The following is a 10,907-nucleotide window of genomic DNA, read 5'->3' on the forward strand; positions in this document are numbered from 1 at the left end:
AGGGGGGATTGATGGGGAGTTGGGTCTCCATGACCAACAAATGATGATGATGATGCCCATGGATATGATGATGATGATGCTATGATGATGTTGGGGTATGGGAGAGGAATGTTTTCATGTAGGAATGTTTTCATGTCATGCTATTTTCTTTTCGCAATGTAGAAGCTATGCTCCCTATGAGCAATGCTAATTTCTTTTATGTACTGTAGAGCTATACTCCTTATGAGTTAAGCTTTTTCTTTCATGTAATGTTAGAAGCAAGGAAGGGCATTATGATATGCCATGATCAAGGAAGGGTGTTAGAAAAAGTGATCTATGTCATATCATAGACAAGGTCAAAGGGATGTGGATGAATGTGGTGAAGGCTAGGAGTTATCCCACATGCAAAGGCAAAGCCCATATGGTACTTGGACCTATATAAAGGGTCATTTCAATGTAATGTAACACAACAACTCATTCTCAAGTACACAATCTCTTGGTCAAGTAAGTGCATCTTGTGTTGCTTTGTATTGCTTTTGTCATTTGTTTATAATCATGTTTAGCATTATGTTTGAGCCTCCATAGGCTAGCCTAGTCCTAGATCCATGATTTCCAACATTTGCTGCCAATCACTGTCACAGTGCAAGTTTCAAAGTGAGTGTTTTAGAGCTCTCATTCTGTTGCCACTCTTGCCTAAACTCTATTTTCTGTGCTCGCCTTGACAACTGGCCATTGGTCTTGATGTTATTCATTTGTTGGCATTGGCTCCTGCTGGTCTTCATGTCATTGGCATTGCCACACATTTTGGGTAAGATCTTGCTCTGCGCACTCTCACTCAAATCTAAGGTTTTGCCTTCTTTTGTTCATTGGTGTTATTTTTTGTTAACATGGTCATACATTCAAGGCTCACCCCCACACTAGCTCTTCACTTAGCTTTCATTAGAGTTTTTTAGCGGGTACTACTCTTGTTGTTACTGTTCAGTCATTCAGTTTTCTTTTGACATTAGACTTTTGTGTCTGTCGTCAGCTTTCTTTTGACATTGGACTTTTGTGTCCGTTAACATTGACCTATCAGCTTCTCAGCATTCCTCTCTTGAGCATTTGGCTTTTGCATCTGTTGATTTTGCTTGGTCAGCTCATTTAACTATGTCAGTCAGTTTTGCCTAGTTTTTTTTGTAGCTTAGTCCTTCGCTTTTGCATTTAGTATCTAGCTTTCAATCTTTATCATTTAGCACTTGGCTCTCCGTCTTCAACGCGTGGTTCTCGACTTTCACCATTTAGCACTTTGCTCTATCTTCTATAATCTGTTTTTCTGTTTTTGGAATTCAGTAGTTATAAGCTTTCAATCTTCAGCTTTCCAGATTCAACAGTTAGCCGGGTTTACTTCCTTGGTCAGGTTTACTTCCTTGGCCGGGTTTACTTTCAACAGATTAGATTCCACACCTATCGAATCCGACCTACCAACTCTGGTTTGTAGACGCCACATCAGCATATCAGACTTGATTCCAAGTTAGCTTCAAATCTATTGTCTTTATGTCAACTTTGGATCTGTTGTCACCATGTCAGCCTTCGAAGACCATGTCAGCCCCAGTGGATCTGCTATCTCCACATCAGCATCAGACCTGCTAATTTCACATTAGAATCAGACCTATTGATTCCACATCAGCTTTGGACTTGCTGACATCATGTCAGTTTCGGATCTATTTCTCATCTGTTGTCTCCACATCAGCATCGGATATGTTGTCTCCACCACGTTAAGTCTTTTACTTGAGATTTCAGAGGCGACATCATTTGGAACTTATATATAGATGTAACCGTCATGTATCGGGCAGTCTGCGCAACTAATAACTAAATTCTAGAAATTCTGGTCGTCTCTATATATCTCTTGTTGTTCCATAGGATTGCTTGATTTTTCAAAAGTCAGTTTTCTTGATATAATGTAATGCTATAATTTTGAATTCTATATTCTGTGATGGAGATAGGTAGTCTATTTCTTATTTCTGTGATCGAAAATGATAATTATGATGTGTGGAAAGTGGTTAGAGCCTGTTCTTTGTAATTTCAGATTTATGTGTGTAATAATTGTTTGGGGTTTGGTTTAGCCTCAACAGGGAAGTGTTGAGATATCGAGCTCAACTAGCATTGCGAACATTGATAACACCCAGGTGATAGCATCCATACTTATGCCGCTGGCATGGTTATTGAGATTATGGTTGATATGCTACCATACTTATTAATATGGGTGAATGGTATAAGGGCCACACTCACCCAAGGGAGATTCAACCCAATCTTACGTTGATGGTGATCTCTACTCTATTTTCCATCTCTCTTTGTTTATTTAATTTTTTTCTTAAGGTTTATGCCTTTAATTTGTGCAAAGTCTATGCTATGTTCTTATTTTTGTGTTGACAATTAGAATTCCTTCTCCAATGTCCATAAAGGTCTTGTAAAGTAAAAGATAACCACAACAATGCGATAAGGGACATCCTATGTTGGCATATGTCCCATATAGCGTTGTTTTGATCATTCTGGGTATGAGACATCCTATGTTAGCTTATGCCCCATATCGCGTTGTTCAAGTTGTTTTGGGTGCCTGATGTAAAATACTCTCGATGCAAAAAATGACCACAACAACGTGATATGGGAAATCTTATGCTGACTTTTGCTCTTCCAGATCACGTTGTTCTGGTCCTTTTGGGTGGGTCATTTTTATCCATGTGTATTTTCACCATATTTATTCTTTACTTGGTCATTAAAAGCATTATGATCCATTGCTCCTTCACTAAACATTATGAGATGGATTTGCTTTAATAAAAAAAATATCTAAAGAAAAATCCATCACATGTAGAGAGCACATGTGTTGAAGCATAAATTATAGTAATCCAATAAGATTAGTATTATGATTCAATTTTGATTTCTACTCATGGTCTCTCCTTAATGCAATATTGAAAAGATACAGGGGGGGAAGAGAGCTTGAGCTCTTGCAAGCACACACACACACTCACAAAACCCTAATAGAGAACACACAAGGTGAGAGGCTGAAAATCTTCTTCTTCTCTACTCAACACTCAACACACCATATACAAGATAAGAGTACTCATAATATGAAAGGTACTCAACCAAATACATACACGGGTTCTCTATAGTGTGAACCCGACTAAATGAGCTGGCGCTATAACTATGCCAGTCTCTAGAATGGCTGTCACACAGCCTGTCATCCCACTGGCTGCATATCTCCCATGATCTCACCAACCATGCCAGTGGTGTAAGTGTGGGGCCTATCCCCCAGCAGGCGGGTCATCAGTGGCCACCGCCTCACTAGACGAGCTCGATATCTCAACAAATATGATATGATTTCTAAGACTCTAATATTGTATGATGTTGCTCCAATAGTTTTTGTGATTGAAATTTGGTGTTTTTGACATCACAAACGCGTCCGGCATGCCTCAAAACCCAAAGAACAACTCTTGGATCACTGCATTCCGACGCCGAAACGAGGAGATATAGCAAAAATAGACATGGAATAAGAATGATGACTACAACGCGATATGAATGCCCCATATCACGTTGTAGTGATCATTCTTGTTCCATGTTTATTTTTGCCATATCTCCTCATTCCGGCATCTAAATGCAGTGATCCAAAAGTCATTCTTAGGGTTTTGAGGCATGTCGAACACCGTCAGTGATGTCAAAAACACCAAATTTCAATCACAAAAACTATTGGAGAAACATCATACAATCTTAGAGTGTCATGCTCTTATCTTGAATGCAATATTATATTTTTGGAGCAGTTCTTTAATTAATAATTGACATTTCAATGCATTCAAGCACTAAAATGACTAAAATGAGGTTATTCTAAATTGGCCATAATAACACGATATGAGATATTAGATTCCATGGATGTCACATATCTCATTGTTATGGTTTTATATAGCAATAATTATCATATGATAAATGGTTAAAAGGTGGTTTCTTCAATGGATTTGTTGAAGAGTGGTGTACATTCCTTTCAAATGATTGTACTCCAACTGTGCTATAAAATTGATTGAAAGCTCTCATCTCTTCCTTCTCTCTTCCATTGATTGTTGGGGCTGATTTCTTTTCTTCAAAGGTGCATATTCTTCTTCAAGATCAATATGCATATGATATGGCTTCCTCTTCTCTCCCATATCAACGTGATGTAACTAAGTCACAATGTAGCACAATGATGAGCTGGCAATAGCCTGAGTTCACAAGAAATGCAATTGAATGTCTAAAATGGGAGGAAAAAGTTACTAGACGGAAAATTCTTCACCAAAGAGGAAATAAACACGCTCAAAAAGTACATTAATGAGAGCTCGTTTACCTATAGATACATATTGCGCCTTTATTCCTTCGATATTTATTATGCACCCATGACGGTATATTCTCTTGAGCATTTAAGAAGGTATGGACCACCATGTTGATTATCTCTCTCTACAAAAATACACAAAAAGGGTCGAAAATCCTTCCTTTTTCCAATTTTTGGGCCACAAAAAATAGAGTGACGTGGATTATCTTACAGGGCCCCAAAATGAGTTTCGATTTCCCCTAATGCCTATTTGATGAAGGTAACATGACAATAGCCTCCATGGATCATTGCATGCATCCTCCTCAAAGATCATAGATCCTTCTTTCTTTAGCACCTTTCCATATCTCTCAAAAACCCAACCCCACTCCATATCGTCCATCATAGGACCCGTAAGTGATACTCTCATGAGATCATCCAATGATTTGATTAAAATTCAGGTCCGCATATTATCCTTGATGAGTTTTTATTTTGAAAAAACCTCTTTCACATGCCACCGTACTCATTGGGATGATAAGAACCTCATGAGATTAGGAAAACTATCTTACCAAGATTGCCTATGGCAATACATTCTCCATGCCTCTTTCATTGTAATTAAGCCACTAGGTATCAACAAATGCATACAATTTCCAAAACATGCATCATTATCAATATGTAGAAGAGCATTTTCCTTATTTGGTTGAAGATGGCGCAAGAGTTTCTCAAGCCATCGTTTTGCATTCTCTTCCCTCTTTATTTCATCCTCCACATAATGGCATGGGCTATAGAGTAGTTTAACTCCATTAAAGAGGGGAAGGTCATAGAAACGAGCATTCAAATTATCCACAAGACCTTATATAGCTTTTGACAAATCCTTACAACTTCCCAGCAAACCCTCAATACATGGCCTCGTGTTTTTTACATCACCAAGCTCATTAACATCGTTGTTCTTTACTTTTGGAATACTTTGGAAGCATAAGTTATGACGATGCACCCTACCATCCTTATTAATCTCCAAGTTGCCATTTGCAGAGGAAGCCAAGGACTTTGAGAAGAAAGTTGTGCCTTCACCAAAGAATCTCTCCCTTAAGAAAGATCGATTTAGCTTATTAAGACGGCAACATCAATCTCACTACTACCAATAGACGTCAAGTCCACATTTTCCTTTTGCATCCAAAGCTTCTCGACGATGAGTAATACAATGCAATCCAATCAAGTTAGGTAAGTCATTCTTTAACAAGGCTACAAAACCTATCTCACTCCCTATTAGCAGAAGCTCCATCGGTAGCCACACCCATCATCTTCTTCTCACAAAGCCCTCTTGCAAACAAAAAATAATTCAATGCATGGTAAATTGTCCTCCCTTTTCCATTCTCTATTTTCACAAGACCAAGATATTGAGAATGCATAGGACCTACACCTTGACATACTTGACATGTCAAGTAAGTGGCATAAACAATCAAATGTAACTCCAATCCCCAATCCGTACTCTCATCAAGCATGATAGAGTAGTATGGACTATCCTTCAAACACGTTGTTTGCACCTCTAGCAAATGTGTCAAGGCATCAAGAAATTGATATAGTCGGAAGAATGGCTTGTGTATAAAGAGGATTCTCTAATTTGGGGCATGTTTGGAACCTTAAGTAGCAAAGAAAATTCACATCAGTCTTCATAAGTGGCAATAGAAAGATCCCTTTGAGCAATGAAATACATAAGCTTCATTGTTGTGATCACATGAGCTAGCATCTTCTATCTCGACAACATGCACATGAATAGGCTTTTCTTGTTTTTCGACTTCACATAACCACTTTGCCATCATAATCTTATCCACATCACTACCTACAATAGCATCATGTTGCATAGTAGTGCACCCATCTCCAATCTCCCAAGGCCCTTTCATTCTATACTTTTCACAATACTCACATTTTATTAGTTGTTTATCATCCTTTAGGATGCAACAAACCCATGGAAAGTTTCTCTCCCATGCATCACGATACTGGACTATGAGCTGGCCGATTGTACCTTCAGGTCCCCGACCTCAGATCTGTACTGGCCGACAGTGGTTGGACAGCTGGCCGACTGGTGATCTTGGCTGGTCGTGGATGTTAAAGCCCTATCGGTTGCCTATGAATAGGCTAACTGTATCTTTGGGGCCATAAAATATGGCCCCACAGCCCTTGCCACATTAGTATCTTGTATTTGCAAATTTTTTTATGTATAGAGCAGAGTTACATGTCCTATCTCTCTCCTTCTCTTGTGCTATGTTTATGCACTGTGTTTGCTCTTGTATTCCCAGATTTGGTTATCATCTCCGCTGCGTATTCTGACATCCGCATGCAATGATGATGTATGGTATGTGGATTCAAGTGCTTTGAACCACATAAGCAGTCATGGAGAGTGGTTCAAGGATATGAAAAATCCTGAAAGCCAGGTTTTATTGAAACATGGGATGATACTACTTATCCAATTGCCCATGTTGGAGATGTATCATTGTCTATGCAGGATGGTAAGATGAAGTATCTTGCAGATATACTTCATATTCCAAACATTACAAAGAATCTGGTTTCTATTGGCCAAATGATTGAGCAGGGTTTGTAGGTCCGCTTTAACCTTGATGGTGGTTGTTATGTTGAAAACTTTAAAGACAAGTGCAGGTCGGTTGCAAAAGGTAATAGAATGGGGGGCAGAATATTTACACTAGATGTAAATATGCCTGAAGTGAAAGCTGCAATGTTTGCACAGGGTTCAGGAGTTGTTGCAGATACAGATATTTGGCATAAGATAATTAGGCATGTAATTGTGCAAAGAATGAATTCTATGCAGACTGAAGAAATTGTGACAGGGTTGCCTAAGTTTAAGGTTGATGGTATGCAGAAAGTATGTGAAGCATGTCAATTTGAAAAGCAGACAAAGCATGTATTTTCACATGACAAAAATGTGAGTAGAAATGTACTAGATGTTGTGCATTCACATGTATGGAGTCCTGCAAAAACTACGTCTATGGGTGGCTACAGGTACTATGTAACATTCATTGATGACCACATGAGGAAAGTGTGGGTGTATTTCATGAACGAGAAGAGTGAAGTTTTCGCTCATTTTCAGAATTTAAAAGTGATGGGTGGTTGAAAAGCAGACAGGAAAGCATGTGAAATGCCTCAGGTCAAATGGAAGGAGAGAATACTTCTCCAATGAGTTCTTTGATTCCTTGCAGAAGAATGGCATTCAGAGATAGTTTACATGTAGATACACTTCGCAACAAAATGGAGTTGCTGAGTGGAAAAACATGCACATTACAGAGATAGCACGAGCATTGATTGACAAAGAGGAATATGCCATATAGCTATTGGGCAGAAGCTATTTCTACAACACTTTATATCATGAACAGGACTCCTACTGCAACCATACATGCTGTGATGCCAGAGGAGAAATTCAATGGCAAAGAAACCTGATTTATCTCACTTGAAAGTTTTTGGATGTATTGCCTATGTGCATGTGCTAGATGAGTTACGTATGAAGCTGGATCCAAAGGTAGAAAAATGTGTGTTTATTTGATATTCCCTTAAGCAAATTGGATATAGATGTTATAACCCTACACTACACAAGAGTTAAGGGGGGTAAGCAGAGATGTTGTGTTTGATGAAATGAGTAGCTTATATGCTACTTAAAAAGATGCCATTGGGGTTGATGTAACTAGAAATGTGAGTGCACAGAATGCAATTCAGCAATCACAGTTATTGAGTGGAGCTGGGTGGATGGGTCTATTGATAGACCATGGAGTGACAGGCTGCGTCAAAATACTAGTCCTGAAAATGGAGTTGGTACATCATAGAAAGGTAAAGAGAAGGTTGGTGAGCCTCTTGGTATGCCTGAAATTTTTGTAGGGCATTCTTATGTTGATGTTGGAGAGTCTAATGGCTCGGAGCAAAGCCTTGATGATGAGCTTCGAATTCCAACTATTAGAACACCTGGTGTAGGAGAAGCTACAAAAATGCTAGGAAGTGATCATGGATAACGTAGGTCAGGGAGATTCAAAAAACATATTGATAGGTTGACATGTGATGGTTATGTTGCTCATCATTATGCATATTTGGCTAAAGTTGTGCAAGATGTTGAATCCACATGTTTTTGAAGAAGCTATTAGGAATTTAGATTGGGAAAAAGGCATGGATGAAGAAATGGTTGCATTGTATGGAAATGAGACTTGGGATTTGGTGCCATGGTTTGAAGGCAAGAAAGCTATTGGATGTAAGTGGGTGTATAAGGTGAAACATAGTAGTGATGTTAGCATAAACAGGTACAAGGCCAGATTGGTAGCCAAAGGATATGCACAAACACATGGGATTGATTATGAGGAGACATTGCCCAGTTGCAAAGATGACAACTGTGAGAGCTGTGATTGCAATGGCTACAGCTAAAGGCTAGTTTTTACATTAGACGGATGTAAAAAATGTGTTCTTGCATGGTGACTTGCAAGAAGAAGTGCATGGATGTAAAAAATGTGTTCTTGCATGGTGACCTGCAAGAAGAAGTGTATATGGATTAGCCACCTAGTTTTAAGGATACAGGTCACCCAGAGTATGTATGTAAGCTTCGTAAGGCCTTGTATAGGCTGAAAGCAAGCTCCACGAGCATGGCATGACAAGATTGTTGAGTATCTTGTCACTACTATTAGTTTTCATATGGCAGATGTAGATCACTCTTTGTATGTGCACAAGAGTGATAAGGGCATTGTGATCATCACCATATATGTAGATGATCTTATTGTTGGGGTTGACAACTTGAAAGAGATTGAGCGTGTGAAAAGTCTTCTCAAAAGGAAGTTTGACATGAAGGATTTGGGAGATCTACGCTACTTTTTAGGCATTGAGATCATTCACACACATGATGGTATTTGGCCTTCATAGAGACAGTATGTATTGGACATGTTATCCAAGTATGGGATGGCTGGTTGTAAGCCAATCTCGGTGCCATTAGATCAAAATGGCAAGCTCAGGTGCAAATGTAAGTTATGTATTGGTGGATCCCACTATGTACATGAAGATTGTGGGGAGTCTAATCTATGTCATGATCAGTAGGCCAGATTTGAGTTACAATGTTGACTTAGAGAGCTAGTTTATGTAGGTTCTGCACAAATCATATCTGACAGTGTGCGACGCACACTTCGGTATTTGAGGGGGGCACTGTTGATTATACATTGTTTTATGCAGCAGGTGTACCATTGGAGCTATATGGGTACACAGATGTAGATTGGGCTGGTAGCATCTCAGATAAGAGATATACTAGTGGATTTATATTTTCATTAGGGAGTGTTGCTGGTAGCATCCCACAGTAGCCTTGTCGAGTATAGAGGTAGAGTACAGAGAAGCTACGGTGGCAGCGTGTGAGATAACTTGGTTATGCAAGCTACTTGTTGATTTGGGGTTGCATGTGGAGAGAAATGTTATCATATATTGTGACAATCTTAAGAGTATACAGAGTTTTCCAAACACATTGAGGTACACTACCACTTCATCAGGGAAAGAGTCTTGGCATGCGACATCGACTTGGCCTACGTCAGCACATAGGATCAAATCGCTGACATGTTCACGAAGGCCTTGGGAGCTTAGAAGCTCCACAGATTTCGAGATATGCTTGGAGTTCACAAGATGGAGTTGAGCTTGAGGGAGAGTGCTGAGATGTCAAGCTCAACATGGGCTCACTCACGAGGTGCCTACGTGACCGTTCGACATTTACATCACTGGCGGGTTTAGTAGCTCGCACCGACATATCTTCACTAGAGATTCTATAGCTAGACTACACCGACTAGTCCACACCTACCTACTCCACTTAGTGTGTTCACATTATGGACCGCATGTACATAGTACTTTAGTACTTATGTTGTATTTTTCTTATCTTTGTTAGAACCCTTTTGTTATGAAAGAAGAAGAACAATTTTCAACCTCTCACCTTGTGTGTTCTCTTTCTAGGGTTTGTATGTGTGTGTGTGCTTGCAAAAGAACTCAAGCTCTCTCCTTCCTTGCATCTTTTCACACGAGAGAGATACTTTCGAATGGTAGAGAGTGATAGAGTGTAATCCAAGAGTAGGAGTCAGGACTCATGAGAGAGTATCCCGGCATCATGAGAGAGTAGCCCGGCAGTGTGTGTAGCTACACGGATAGGTGTGTGCATGTATGGCTACAGCAGTGAGCAATCAGCGTACGCAGAGTGAGAAATATGGTGGCCTGTGGGCATTGGGACTCACTGAGAGGCTACAGTTATAGCATAGCCCAACGCAGTTCACTCGGGCCGCATAGAGTTGCAGGTTCAAGGCTATTGAAGTGGACCCAGAAAGTAGAGCGAGAAAGCTAAAGGGTCAAGAGAAGAGAGAACCGTTGCATGAGCGACGCGTAGCCGCTGCTAGCGACCAGGTGTCTCCCATGCACCCCCCCTTTGCATGCAAAGCTCACATCTCCCCTGCCCTACTTCCCCTTTCCGACCTTCCTGCTGAACATCTCTTCGCTCTACCCCCTCCCCCCCCGAGAGGGGGGAACGCTGTGCTAAGATGTCTCTACAGGACATCGTTCTTGCTGGAGCCTCTTCGACCTCGCATTCCGCACGTGAAGGAGCTGGTCCTTCGTCCTT

This window comes from Cibotium barometz, chromosome 3 (genome assembly GCF_041138505.1).
Source record: "Cibotium barometz isolate CiBa-2024 chromosome 3, ASM4113850v1, whole genome shotgun sequence".
Lineage (NCBI taxonomy): Eukaryota > Viridiplantae > Streptophyta > Polypodiopsida > Cyatheales > Cibotiaceae > Cibotium > Cibotium barometz.